Source organism: Mesocricetus auratus, unplaced genomic scaffold (assembly GCF_017639785.1).
Source record: "Mesocricetus auratus isolate SY011 unplaced genomic scaffold, BCM_Maur_2.0 Super-Scaffold_100022, whole genome shotgun sequence".
Taxonomy (NCBI): domain Eukaryota; kingdom Metazoa; phylum Chordata; class Mammalia; order Rodentia; family Cricetidae; genus Mesocricetus; species Mesocricetus auratus.
Window position 1 is genome coordinate 27,804,711 of NW_024429203.1, and position 15,142 is coordinate 27,819,852.

A 15,142-nucleotide genomic window follows, 5' to 3' on the forward strand; every position below is an offset into this window, starting at 1 on the left:
GCTCGCTGGCAGCCTGGGCAACCGAGGGACCGGAGCACCATTCTCAAAGTGGGGCATCTCGTCTAGGTGAGAAGATCCAAGGACAAGATCAAGCATTCTACTTCCAACCTGGTGGATGTGAGGCAGCCTTGTTTGTTTTCTACCCTTTTGCTCTTCACTCTTTTGGGGAACCTGCTACCCAGCTCCCAAATAAATCACACACCTTGTCTTATTCTTTCTCATAAATGCCTGGCCTTAGCTTGGTTTAGTTCAAGCCAGCTTTTCTTAACTTAGATTATCCCTTCTACATTTTGCCTCTGGGCTTTTTCCTTCTTTTCCTTCTGTACATCTTATTTTCACTCTTACTCCGTGGCTGACTGTGTGGCTGTGTGGCTGGCCCCTAGCGTCCTCCTCTCCTTGCTTTTCTTGCTCCTTCCTTCCTTCCTTCCTTCCTTCCTTCCTTCCTTCCTTCCTTCCTTCCTTCCTTCCTTCCTTCCCTACCAGATTTCTCCTCTATTTGTTCTTTCTGTCTGCCAGCCCTACCTAGCCTTTTTCCTGCCTTGCTATTGGCCATTTAGTGCTTTATTAAATGATCAGGTGTTTCAGATAGGCAAAGAACCACAACTTCACAGAATTAAACAAATGCAGCGTAAACAAAAGCAACATATCTTTACATAGTTAAACAAATGTTTCAGAGCATAAACAAATGTAACATACCTTAAAATAATATTCTATAACACAGCCTTGCTGCAGAGTTTTCTGACTTTAGCTGCTGAAGAGGTGAGGCTAAACTGTGTCTGGGCACATAATATTCTATAACACAGCCTTGCTGCAGAGTTTTCTGACTTTAGCTGCTGAAGAGGTGAGGCTAAACTGTGTCTGGGCACATAATCGCTTGCGGCCTCTGTCCTTTGTGGAACTGTCCAGTCTATTTCTTTCTGTGGCCTGTGTTGTCTAGATATTTACTCATATTGTCTAACAAGTCTGGACTGGGAAGGCTTAGGAGAAGTTTGATACTTGAGAATGGACTCAATATCTCCCCGGGGCTGGCCACCACCTTCTTGGAGACGATGTCTGTCTTGGAGATGACATCTGAGACTAAGAAGGGATAAGGGATCCTGGTTGTGCTACTTAATCCCAACATATAACATGTTGAAATCATTCAACTATGTTGAGTTCAGCATTCTGGGCTACAGAGAAGCTATGCTGCCACTCAAAACTCCCTGTAACACACAAGACACCATTTTTTTTTCAGAAACCCCAGCTGAATCCTGGAAATGCTTCACAAACATCCCAAGCACAGATGTAAGGAAAGACGAAGAAATCTGAAGCTGAAACCAACAGAGTGAGAGTGTGAATGAGTGAGAGCAAGGTATCAAAGTAAAGAGGCCTTGGGCTAGTTCAGGAACCAAATATCTGGAGATGAAGAGGATGTGTTCTGGGCTGGGTCACCTTCAATGGGAGACTTCTTGTTGAACCTTTTTCTACACATCACATGCATGAGGTGAGGTGATATAAAACTTTATGTGGTCACAGCATTGCACCCACATTAGTCTGAAAGGAAACTGTGATGAGGTAGTGGGGAAGTTGCAGTATAGCAAGGAAGGACCATGCATCTTGGTCCAGGGTCCTGTGGAGTTTTGAATGGAAGATTTTTTTGGATGTGAATGAATCTGATTTATGTCTGTAGACTCTGCCTAGCATTGGCAACTAGTGTTAGTAAGTATTTTGTGGTGTTTTACTGGGAACTGATTTGTGGGGGAAATGTAGAGGAGAGGAAGAGAGGCATACTGGGAGCCAGCTCCTGTAGAGGCTTGGGAGTCTCCATGTAGACTTTAGAGGAAGAGAGGCATACTGGGAGACAGCTCCTATAGAGGCTTGGGAGTCTCCATGTGGACTTTAGAGGAAAGAAAGAGGGAGACAGAAGGGATCAGGAATAGAAAAGGGAGGACGGGTGATGTAAAAGAATAGCATAGAGGTGAGTGGAAGGTCCCCATAGGGATCAGATGGCTGTCCTGACAGGTATTCTGCAGGCCATAAAGAGAAACCGAAGGGCAGTGCTGTGGGTCTACACTCCTCCTCCTCTACCTGCCAAGCTCTTGCATGTGCACATTGATAATTATGGTAGATATTGTGTCTTGACCTGGCAACTTTGCCAGCATAATCACACAGCAATGACATGTTCACTGCTGAAATGTGGTCCTTGGACCAGTAGCATCAACATAATTTGGTGTGCTAGTTATCTGTGGCTCTACTGAAAATAATCTCTAAATACCATGACCTGCTGCTAACATTCAAGGCTTCTGCAGGCTCTGACTTAGTTCTTGCCATGGAGTGGCAGTGGCAATATTGGCAGGGGCTCAGTCATCTGAGTGGTTGGTGAGTTGGGCCTTTGCCTCTGTTGTTGAGGTAGCTCTGTCCCATGGCTGACTAGTTGGTGCTGGTTGCTGGTAGGAGGATTCAGTTTCCTCCCGAGGGCCTCCCCACAAGACTGTTTCAGTGTCCTAACAACATGACAGCTATCTCCTCTCCTGGAAAAGGAATAATCTCAGAGACTTAAAATCAATTTATTTTATAGCCTAATTTTAGACAGTCATCACTTCCACACAAAGTATGGCCACACCAGTCAACTCTATTCAGTGTGGAGGGAAGATTATGAATATCCTAGAATGCTATGAGTTGCAGGAAGCAAGAAAAAGAATTACCAGACACAACTGGTAAGTCTGAAAACGTGTTTCACCTGCATTTTCTCAGGCCTAACCCAAGATCTGCCGAATCGGAAGAAATCCTGAGGGGTATACTTTACAACTGGCAGCAGCATAAGCTCTGTGGGTGATTCTGATGGATGCCGTGGTTGAACAATCAGGGTAGTGATGTATGAAACAGTCCCCACCTTCTGATTGCCTGTGGCCTGTCTTAAACAACCAAGCATCATGGAACCATGTTGGATCAGCACGAGGGGAGAAGGTAATGAAAATTCCCCTGGCTGAGCTCTCCTGGCTCCCTCTTTTTCATTCTGCTGTCACTCAGGTACTCTGCTGTAACCTAGTCTCTTTCTTGTTACCGTTAGCTCCCACCGTGCTTCCTCCTGCCGCAGAGTGAGCTGCTAACGGATGTGACAATATCCAGACCTAGGATAGTTGCTCGGACAGAAATTCTTCACTTCCCTTTTCCTTGTGCTGTGTTTCAAAACTGGAAGACCTAGTCCCTTCACTTAAACAAATTGGAACATTTCTACAAGGCCTGACTCAGAGCCCTGGTTCCCAGGGGCCTCTCAGAACCTTCATCTGCCTCGATGTCTCCCTTCTTGAATTCTCTGGACGCCGATGTATCTTGCCTTCTGTTTTTCTTCCCGGTTCTTCACATAGGCTGATATTCGTAGCTTTTAACACAATGTGAGTGGTTTTTGATGATGTTTTCTTGTCTCTTCCCATTTTCTCATCACTGTTGCAGCTCCATTTCTACTGATATCTTTAAATCACTCCCCTGTCTCTGGGAGAAAACAATCTCCAGTGCCAAATACCTTCACATTGGTTTGTTTTAGCTTATGACAGTTGTAGATGGCCTCAAAGTATACTCAGAACTAGCAGGACAGAGTACTGGTCTATGTTCTGATCTTTGAAGAACACAGCTCAGGGTCTGCAACCCCATGGGCCAAAAGACAGTGAAATTTCAGGGTGCAAGACTTGGATTGTTTTTTCCTCCTAGGTAACTAGTTGCACAATCCCTTTAATAACCGACTCAAACTCCAGTTTTCTCACTTGTAAAATGGTGCACATTGCTGCCCACAGTGGAAGGCTCACATCTCCTATGTTAAGAATAGAGTCAATCCCAGCACTTGGGAGGCAGAGGCAGGTGGATCTCTGTGAGTTCGAGACCAGCCTGGTCTACAAGAGCTAGTTCCAGGACAGCCTCCAAAGCCACAGAGAAACCCTGTCTCGAAAAACCAAAAAAAATAGAGTCAAAGGGCTGGGCGTTGGTGGCCCACACCTTTAATCCCAGCACTCGGGAGGCAGGGGCAGGCAAATCTCTGTGAGTTCGAGACCAAGCCTGGTCTACCCAGTGAGTTCCAGGACAGCCTCCAAAACAATACAGAGAAACCCTGTCTCGAAAAACAAAAAACAAAAAACAAAAATACAAAAACAAAAAAGAATAGAGTTAGTCAAATCTTAACTTGGGATATGCTGAGCAGGAGGATCATGAGGTCAGCCTGGACTAACAGTGACACTCTGTCTAAAAGCAAGCCCTCACCCAACAAACGAATATAAAAGGGTATGATAAAGTTGAACTACAAAATGATTCTGGAATCAGTACTAATGCGGAAGGGCAAGCAATTACCTGTTAGGACCAGGAGCAGCCCCTGGATGGAAAAGACCAAAAGTGCTCCACTAACTGTAATTTGCAACTTTGAATTGGTTATCAGGAAAAGCAGGGGGACCCACACAGACTGCCTTTGAAGAAGTGGGTGGAGATGATATGCAGAAGCAGGGAGTGGGTGGGGGACCGGGCTGAATTAAAAAGGTGCCCATCAATGGGTAAAACCCTAAGTCCTTCAGCTTTATTTCTTCACTCTCCCAAGGACCAGAGTTACATTGCTAGCTTGGGGCTTCCCATAAAAGGAATTGAGGCAGGAAAAGAGGCGAGAGAGGGTCTATGTAGAGACCTTTGTTTCTGGAGCAACTTCCTAGCAACTTCCTCTAAGCCTTTCCTTCCTTATCGTCCTGCTCTATTTTCTTACAATATTTTCATCATCAAAAGTAGGTATCAGCTCTCATTATCTCCAGGGGTAATCCCCCTGCACCAATGGCTTGGATGGATGTTTAAACATGTTTAACCACCTCACGTTGTTAGAGCTGCAAAGCTTACACACAGAGGCATGGATGGGTCTTCAAAAGTGAGCTGCTTGGCAGGATCTACTTGAGGGCAGCTATCCCCCAGGGCCACCTTCTAGCCAGGGCTTGTACCTGCCCCTCATTTGCTAAGTGATGCTGGAGTCCCTTTATGTCGCACCTGCTGTGCGGCCTGCATCCGAGAATGTAGCGAGGTGGTCGGGATAGATGACACAGAGACCGGTCGGTTGCTTTAAGAAAACTTTATATTTCCCAAGTCATCTTAGGAGGAGACCCCAGTCCGCTTAGGAGAGCTCTCAGGCGAAATCTCAGGAGAAGTCTCTCTAAGAAAAAGGAGCTTCCCTTTTTAAGGACTTTTGCCATCCATTTACATACCATTCTTTCCACTTCTCACCCTCCTGGCTGGTGGTTTAATCTCCGGCCCCAGAATCGGGGAGACACCACAGGGGGCAGGGACAGGAAGAGGCATCTAGCCATAGGAGGTGTGGAAGGCATGGTATTTCAGTGAGCCAGCCCTTATCTGAGCCCTATCAAGCTTTAAAGCACTGAATTGTTTTCAGTAAACAATACATAGATGCCTGCTCCCAGGCCGAAGGGGAAGTGGGTTTCTGCTCAAGGTCTGGTGTCCCCACACCTTTAGTCTGCTTGAGGAGAGAAACAGTCATCTGCCTGCCTCAGATGGATTCATATTCAGAGAAGGAGACAGCTGGTGTGGTGGAAGATCAGTGAAGTGGAATCAGGAGAGTGTATTTTGTCCCAGCCCCGTCACTATTGACACAGAGAGCCTTGGCCAAGCTGTGGAGCCATTTTATATGTTGTGTCTTCACCTGCCAGATGGAAGGCATGAATATGGCTTTGTGGATTTGTTAGGGCCTTGGGTTCTACCTGTTGTCTTCTTGAAGGAAAGGATTTAGTCAAGAGACACATTTTATTTTTTGCAGAAGTTTATTTAACAAAACAAAACATACTTCCATAAGGGACTTTCTGTTCACAGGGAGATGCTGTTACCAAGATGCAGCTGTAGTTTTCCTTGCCTACGTGATCAGATTCTCCTCTTCAGTATCTCCTTTTTCTCAATACAAGCTGGAATTTCTTTGTATAACAGCATCTGTCCAGACAGATGGGATTCACTATTGATTGCACAAAAGAAAACAGACCAACACTGTAATACGAACACCTAGCAGCTTATATGTAATTCGTTATATTCTAAAACTTTTGTCAACAAACAAAATACCCAAAAGGTAACCTCCAGCGCCCATGGAGTTTTAACTGACTCTTCAGCCCAGTGTCCATGTACAAACTGATCATTCCCAGTATTAGTTTTTGCTGATATGGTTTATGCTTGGTCAGTGAGGATTTACTGTAATTTATCAAACAGCTATGGCCCCTACTGTGTGCAAAACCCAATGGCAGGCACTTGAGGCAATGAAAAGAACAAAACACTCTCACCCTGAAGGACACAACTTTTTTTATGTATTTACTGGACACTTGTATACATTTTTAAAATTATTTATTATTCTTAGATAATTTAATCAATTTATATAATGAAGTTTGGTCATTTTCGTCCACAACATCTTTCTCTCATCCCCTTCCACTCCTGTGAACCTCTTCTTCTACCCAGAAACCCCTCCTGCTTTCTCATCTTTTGTATGTGACCCACTGAGTGTTATAAGGGTTGCCTACACGAACATGGGTATAGAGTTTTTTTTACTGGAGCATGTGAGACTGAACAGTGTCTATACCACTGGAGAAAATAACTCCCCTTTCTCTAACAGTCATTAACTGCCAACATCGCTGCAGAGAGGTGAGCCCTTCCCTAGGGAACATAATTTTGTATAAAGTGTGTTTTATGCAAATTTCCCCTGGGGTCTTAAGCACACTTTCATCATGACAAGAGTGAGGATGAATTTTTTTAAAAAAATAACTAAGTGCTGGCCATTGTTCTCAGCAGTTCCTCTGAATGTTTCTCCTTCAGTCTCCACAACGATTTCATTTAGAGATCAAGACACCGAGGCTCAGAAACCTCAAGCACATGACAAGTGAAAGTGGCCAGTCACAATGCAACAGAGACACAAGCTAAATCCAATTGCCTCCTAAATTCATGGTGGAAACTGTCTGCCTCATGTAAAGTTGACAATTCATAAATATGCTCGGACAATTCACTTAGTGAAGAGAGAATAAACAAATGGGGGGTGCAGAGGTAGGTAAGTGTTTAGGAGCACTTATTGAGTTCTTGCTAAATAAGTTCAGGTCCCAGCACCCAGGCCAGGTGACTCCCAGATACCCGTAACTCTGTTTCCTGGGAGGTCTGACATTTCCAGTCCCCACAGGTGTGTGCACTCATGTTCACATACTTACACAGATTAAAAAAACAATAAAAAATAAATCTTGTAAAAATAATAAGAAAATGGTAGAACTTACGAGGGTCCCCTAGTGAATCCTGGGAATTGTAGACTATTCCCTTCCACCCATTGCACAGAACCCAGAGCTATGTCTGTTCAGTTCAGGTCATATTTTGCTTCACGAAAAACATCCCACACCACCACTTGCAGGACACCTTAATCTACCCGTTTGTCTGAGTGGAACCTCAGCTTTGAGTCAACAGGATAATTTCATTTCCTTTCACCTTCACACCCACCTCCACCCCAGGCCTGCTTCCAGCTTAGCTATTCCGCAGTCCATTTCCTGGACAGAGATACCCTGAGATATATCCTCAGGATTACTTGCTTATCTCCCTTCCAGATGGCCTAGTATGGGGACTAGCCAGAGGAGCAGGGAGGCAGCCCAATTTATTTATTGCTGGTCAGCCTCTTCTTGGCATCCTCATCCATCTGAAGAGGCGTGCCAAGCTGAGGTGACCCAGAGAAACCCTCAGAGGACACCTAGGCCTGGGAGGCCTGGGCAGTGACACGCTTCTACTGAGTCCTCCAAATATGTAACCACAGGAGGAGCCCTGCTTCATGCCCCTTTGGTATCATTCCCCCAAAGATGGCACGAAGGGAGGGATGTCTCTGAGTGCAGACCAGGGAGGCTGTGAGCTGTTCAACTTATTCTCATAGCTAATGATGAGGCTCAAACTGGAACCTGTGCTGTTTTCACAGTGTGAAGTGGACCCTTTCCTTTTCTTTCCTCCTGCTTCCTGCCATTCTTGGAAACCGGCTCCAAGCTGTACTTCTAGAATTGGAAGGCAAAGCCCTTTCCTCTGTGTGTTTGTGTGTGTGTGTGTATGTGTGTGTGTGTGTGTGTGCATGCATATACACACAGCACACGTTAACACCATGAAGAGTATGGAGGGGAGGTGGAAGGCTGATGGCCCTCAAGTCTGTGGCAGGGTCTGCAGAGAAGCCTCCTCTTGACAATGTGATCATTTTCTGCTCCTGCCCATGCTCCTCCTTTCTTTCCTAACTTCAGGAGAGAGTGTGAGATTGTTGTCTTTCTTCATGCAGGGACAACTGTAGAAAACCCACATGTGGTACAAGCTCAAAACCAACTCGTTTTATTCAGTCCCTCTTTTTCCATATGCTAAAAAGCTTTTGGGGGAGAAAAATGCACGAGAAAATTACACTCTGCATCTCCTTTTCTGCTGCTCCTGGGAATTCATTTAAGATGGAAATTAGAGCCCATTATTGCACATTTAATTACCCACGAAATGACTGGCATGTTTAATGGAAATGGCAAATCCTCCAACATGTGTGAGATTTCTAGCTCATGCATCTCCAGACATGTTACAAAATAATTCATTAACTAGAGCTGTGAGTTACTGGGGCTGTCAAGGTAAAGGCAGGGCTGAGGAATGGCCCCAAGAATGTGTGAGTGTATTAGTGGGCACACTCCTGCCCCGCAAACAACAACAACGCAGGATTTGATATCAATGTGTTTTAAGGTGAAAGTTTCCTCCTCACTAAAGAGTGACATAGATGCCAGTCTTGGGAGCACAGGATCCTGGATGGTTGGTCCTCAGTTGAGTGGGGAGAAGAGGGTGAGGTCAGCCCTTGTCCAGCTCTTTTCCCCATCCCCATGCTTCTGTCTCACTATGAAGTCCCAGACAGTATACAGAAGCAGGTGTCTAGTGCATGTGTTGAGGGTGGGTTTCAGAAATGCCAGGGATAAAGGAACAATTTTAGAGGCAGTTATGGGGGTGGGCAGATGTTATCAATCCTTCCCTCTGTCCCATGTTCAAGCTTCATAGCTGTTTAGCATCAAATTCAGGCTACAGTTACATCTTGGGGGTATTTGCTCATTCATGCAACCAGCCAACATTTATGGAACATCTGCTATTTGTGGAAAAATATGTTTGTTAATTCAACCATGCAACCATTCAACCTTCTTATTAAATGCCTATTAGTCATTCATTTCCTTGTTCATTTGTTTGCTTTAAGCGACAAACTAACCAGACAATATATATGGACTACTGATTCACTCACTCACACATCTAGTCAACATTTTATGGAGTACCTATCTATCTATCAACCCACCCACCCATATATGTACTGGATACTAACCGCATATTCATTCATGAAATCAAATCATGGATAGAGCAGATACTATATAACAGACATTGCATAGACATCTGGGAAACAAAAACAAACAAAACAACAACAACCAAAAAAAAAAAAAAAAAAGAAAACAAGACGCAAGACCTGCTTTCAAGAAACTTAGAGGCAAATAAAAATATTAGAAGCTAACACTGATTTTGCATTTAATATATGTGCCCAGCTCTAGGCTAAGTACGTTACTGAGACACTCATTTCCTGTGATAGGTAACATGAAGAAATTGGCATAGTAAATTTCCAATGTTACATAGGCTTTAGCAATAGGGTCTCAGGGTTTGAACACAGACAGAGAGATTGGAGAGCATACACTCCCAACCAGAACAGGGCCTCTCTGCAGGGATGTATATACAGGGCACAGAGTGACAGCAGGAGAAAGGAAGATGGATTTGTTCTGCATAGGGAGATGCAGGAGATACTATCTAAACTAGGTCTCAAAGAAGGTACAGGATCCAGTGGATTAGAGAAAGACATAGGGTGTGTCTTAAGCTAGTGTACCATTGGGAACTGGGGAATGTAAGGCATTCAGGACATGGTTTCTCTGCTTATGGAGCTTCCAGTCTAATAGGTGTTATATGATACCTGGCCACACGGGAACTCATTACGGGGAAAGTGGTGACAGATGGCTGATGTGAGATGGTTTGAGGGGAAGCATCCATATGCTTCAGATGCAACCTGTAGAGTGTAGCAGAGAGTGAGGGAGGCGCTTTCCAGCTGGAAGTTATCAGTGATACATTCACAGAGGTGACAGAACTTAAGACAGACCTTGGAGAAAGGCTGAAGAGTCAGTCTCAGAGGAAATGGACCTGTGGAGATAGTTCAATAGCTAGAATGGTACAATAAGTAGTCATGGTCTAGAAACCACATGGGTCTGAATGACCCCCATTTCCACCTTAAGTTTCCGAGCAGTGAGTGTGAGAAGGGTATGGGATGGTTAGATTATGGAAGGACTGTCCTGAGGAGAGTGAGCTTCGTCATGAAGGCAGTGGAGGGCCACTGGAAGAGAAGAGTGCTGGTTATTCATGTCTTCAAGGGCCTGGAGATCAACCACAAAATGCCTCACCTGGTTCACTAGCTGGCTAGCTCCTGTAGGTTTTCCAGGCGGAATGATGGGAGTAGATTAGAGTCTGAGAGGAAGAGAGATCAGGAGCCATCTCCCTTACCTCTGCCTTCTGTCTATACTTTTAGCGTTTATTCCAGGACATTCTAAGGTTCATATATGTCTGGGAATCTTTGATACATACTATTTACAAATCACTTTCTTATTCAGTCCTGTAACTGATAACAATATTGTTACCCATGTTTTTCAGCTGAAGAAAACCAAAGCTCAAAGGGGTTATGATGTGACCCACACCTCTAACTTTGAAGCAGAATAGCTGAGATGAAAATCCATATTTCTGATTCGATGTCATTCTTGGGGAACCAGGTGTCAAGGACATTAATTAAAGTGCCTTTGTAATGACTGCGTCATGCTATTTTCTTGGGTTTGCTTTTTCTAATCGCTGCATTGCCAAATATTGCCCACATTTTAATTAGCATTTGCCTTCCATGGTTCCCAAGATAATCATAACATCAGGCTCTGTCTGCTTCAGGTATTCATGCATTCTCCTTTTAACGTTTCAGAAAGGATGGTGTAGACAGCACTTAGTGTATGGTTTCTGAAATATTTGACCTCCTGACTCAATAATCTTAGTCATGTCCTCAGTCAGGCCGTGCACCTTGGTGTTGGCTGGGATAGCCCTGCTGTGATGTTCTAGGATGTTAACTGCTGGCTCTTCCTCCTATCGCTCCAGGTTATCATTTACTATTTTCAGATTCCCCTTTTCTTCCTGTACGCACCCCGGCACTCTTTCTCCCATTCTCTGGATTCTTTAGTCCCCGCCTGTCATCGCATCCATGTCTTCACTGCATTCTGTACCTAGCAGGAAGTCCTCTGAAGTGGGAACAGTTGTCAGCCATCATGAACTGCGTGTGTGTCAGCATCTGCCAAGACTTCTTGGACTCATTCCTTTCTCCCCACTTGTGCCATGAACCAATGACTTCATCATTCCTGTGCTCAGATGTTGGTAAGTACAGAGACATGGTGGTCAGGTCTATTGCAAACATATGGTTCCAAACTCAGTAAAATATTCTGCTCTCTGAGCTTTCTCCTCTAAGGTCCAAGATACTCCACCACCACCAGGCCCTCTGAAGGAAGCACTCCTCATGAAACACAACCCCCTCTCCATCCTTAGTGCCATGCCCTCCTGTCTCCTCTAGAGCCAGGACTTTGCTAACAAGCCATCTTCTTCCATTCACAGTCTAACACCTCAAAAAGATTATCTCTTGGGTTGGAGATGGGTAGTTAAGACCTCTTACTGCTCTTCCAGAGAATTGAGTTTGGTTCTCAGCACTCACGCTGGGCATTTATAACTGCTTGTAACTCCAGCTCCAGGGGATCCAACACCCTCTGATAGTTCATGCACGCCCCCCCCCCCCATTTTGTAAAAGCTTAGAAAAAGAATTGTGTTGTCTTATTCTGCTCACTCTTTGCCTGGTTTCTCTCCCTTGGCTGCCCTAATTTCTCTACATCCCTGCTCATTTCCCTTTCAGTCTTCTTTGTGGAAACGTTTACAACACCCTCCACTAAAGTCTTGGACCCTGCTTTCTCCACCCAGGTTTCCTGTCTTTGACTTTTCTCCATGTTTTCCATTTGGTGGATTGTGCCAGTTCCTGCTGCCCTGATTTCTGTCTTCCTTCATGGCCAACATATTTTTATCTCTGACCCAGATCCTGCTCCTGAGTATTAGTGATGTATTCAACTTCCTATCATGTGTCTCTTTCTTAACTTCCACAGGTGTCTCCCACCCTTATCCCCATGCTCTTGACGTTCTCCTGTTTGGGAATGTCCTAGTGCCTAGCATTTCCTGCATCCTCCACACAGTCCCAGTAACCTAGGCAGGGAGATGTTGCATCTGTCATGGTGGGTGGCTCCTTTCTCTCGTCGCCACCCTGTGGAAAGTGCTCTCAGGTGAGGTCCTCATCATCTCTTTCTTGGTTTACCACAATATTCCCCAACAGAGAATCCTCCTGCCTCTGGCTTCCTTCCTGTTTTGTCCATTCCCTGTTAACAGTGGATCCAATCTGTTTCAGAGTGAAATGTCTTCTCCCACTTAGACCCCATTAGCAATTCTCACCATTTGACAGCTAATTCACACATCCCTCAGCATGTCTTGGAGGGTCCTCAAGGCATATCCAGTCTTATGCATCTCATGATCCTTACACAAACTTTGTCTCAGGAACTTCTTAAGAGTCCCCTGAACTCTGTTCTTTGAATGTGGTTCTCTATGACATCCTTTTCTTTTGGCCACTGGCCCATCACAGGCTTGTCTTAGAATGTTCAGTTCCACAACACAGTTGGTGAGCTCCAAACTTCCCAATACAGGCTTTCCATGATGTCCTTTGCCTTTAACAGTACTTTGTTAAGTGTGTTAGTTCATATATAAAAGGAAGACCTCTGGATCATACTTATTTCTGGGTCCTTGAATATGGTACAGTGTCCAGTACATAGAAACTCTATGTAAAGGGCTGCTTGATTTTGGAGGCCTGCCATGAGAGGTTTACTATGAGGCAGGCAAATGGATGGACCCTGTAGCCACAGATACTTAAAATTACCAGTCATATAACTCAAACAAGTACTGCAACCTCATCAAGCTTTGATTTCCACATCTGGAAACAAGATAATAACATTACTTATTTCACAGAGTTGTTGGATGAATTAAGTGAGATAATTCAAGGAATGCTACTAATTGCTCAGTAAATAGTAGCTCTTTTTCTTAGTAGGATGGGCAGTAAGATGGTGGGTTAGCCAAGCAGCTAGAGGCAATTTCTAGGAAGGAGGAAGGAATCCTACAGGCAAAGGTTTATTATCTTCTCTGACCATTGCTTCCTATTCATTATGTGCCAGGCACTTAATGATGCTCTCTAATTGAATCTGCGACACTGTGGATCTACATTTTTATCTTGATTATTGAAAGCCATTATGAAGTTCAGCACTAGCAAAACGGCTCAGTGGGTAAAGTGCTTGCTGCACAAGCACGAGGGTTTGAATTTGAATTACCAGAACCCATGGAAAACTGGGTGTGGTAGCTGGTACTCATTTGTAATCCCAGAGCTCCTGTGGGGAGATGGGAGGCAGAAACAGGAGAACTGTGGAAGCTCACAGGCTAGCCAGCTTGGTGTAGACAGCAGGCGATAGTAAAAAGACCCTGTCTCAAACAAGGTGGAAAGAGGCATTGACGCCTGAGATTGTCTTCTGACCTTTCCAAGTGCACAGCAGCCCCCCCTCTGTCTCTCTCTCTCTCTCTTTCTCTCTCTCTCTCTCTCTCTCTCTCTCTCTCTCTCTCTCTCTGTGTGTGTGTGTACAGGCATGTGTTGTGTATATGTGTATGTTATCAGCTCCTATGTATGTGTGCTGCAGAGGCTAGAAGGCTAGAAGAGGACATCAGGTGTCCTGCTATAACAAGCTTTACCTTATTGCTTTGAGACAGGGTACTTCATTGAATTTCAACTTATGCTGGTGGTTCCCAGAGATTTTCTGTCTTTACTACTCTCCAGTGGGTATCAGTATTTTTTTTTTTTTTCGAGACAGGGTTTCTCTGTAGCTTTGGAGGCTGTCCTGGAACTCACTTTGTAGACCAGGCTGGCCTCGAACTCACAGAGATCCGCCTGCCTCTGCCTCCCGAGTGCTGGGATTAAAGGCGTGCGCCACCAACGCCCGGTGGGTATCAGTATTAAAAGCACATATGACCGTGCCCAACATTTTATGTATGTCCTGGGGATTTGAACTCGGGTCCTCAAACTCAGCCAGCAAGCACTATTACCTATGGAGCCATTCCTCGGTCTCTTTCTTTTTTAAAGACTGGATTTCATGTAAGTTCAGGATGGTTTTGGACTCTATATTTAGATGAGGGTGTTCATGAACTCTGGGTCCCCCAGCTTCTACCTCATGAGTGTTGGGAGTACAATTGTGTACCATCACACTTGGGTTACGTGCTGCTGGGGAATCATACCTAGGGCTTTATGGATGCTAGGCAAACATTATACTAAATGAACTATATTTCAACTCCAAGTCTGAGCTTTGCTAAAGGTTACAAGGTGCTTCAGTCTGGGCTGTCTCCTTTACAGCCTTTGCTGACCATCTGCTTATGGTCTATACCATAACAGATTATGTTCTCACATCTTGGGAACTGGTGTTGGTGGTGGTCACCTGTTGTTTGTTACCTCAGCTGTCTTGTATTTTGACTTCTCTACCATGCTTATCTTCCACCTATCTTTGGTGGTTTGAGTTGACATGTCACTTTCCCATCACAGCCACAGTCAAGAGCAGAGAGAAATAAATGCTCCTATGATACCCACTTGCTTACTGTTTTTATCTAGCTTTCTCCTGCCCAGGGAATGGTGTCTTCCAACATCAATTAACATCAAGACAATCCCCCAGAGATATACCCACAGGCCATCTGATCTAAATAATTCCTCAGTTGAAACTCACTTCCTAGGTAATTCTGGGTGTGGCAAGTTGATTTGTAAAACAAATGATCACAACCAGCAGGTTTGGCAAGAACACATTTGTTGATATTGTTAGGATGATAAATGAATTTCAACATGAAAGTTTAGAGGCAACAAGCATTCAAAGCACAACTATGAGCAGATCTGGCCTCATCCCTAGAGAGACAAGTGTTCTTATTTGGTAAACTCAATATGCTAAGGAAGATGGACAATAAG

At 44.5% G+C, this 15,142-nt stretch overlaps 1 long non-coding RNA gene across 2 annotated transcripts in view; it reads left to right on the forward strand.

Moving 5' to 3' along the window:
- Positions 1 to 15,142, forward strand: part of LOC110340783 — a 63,958-nt gene that overhangs the window by 11,480 nt on the left and 37,336 nt on the right. For both annotated transcript variants that reach the window (XR_005870329.1, XR_005870330.1), the window contains exons 3-5: positions 1,235 to 1,483; positions 2,734 to 2,946; positions 11,305 to 11,445. This is a non-coding gene — a long non-coding RNA (uncharacterized LOC110340783). The remainder of the gene's footprint in view (positions 1 to 1,234; positions 1,484 to 2,733; positions 2,947 to 11,304; positions 11,446 to 15,142) is intronic.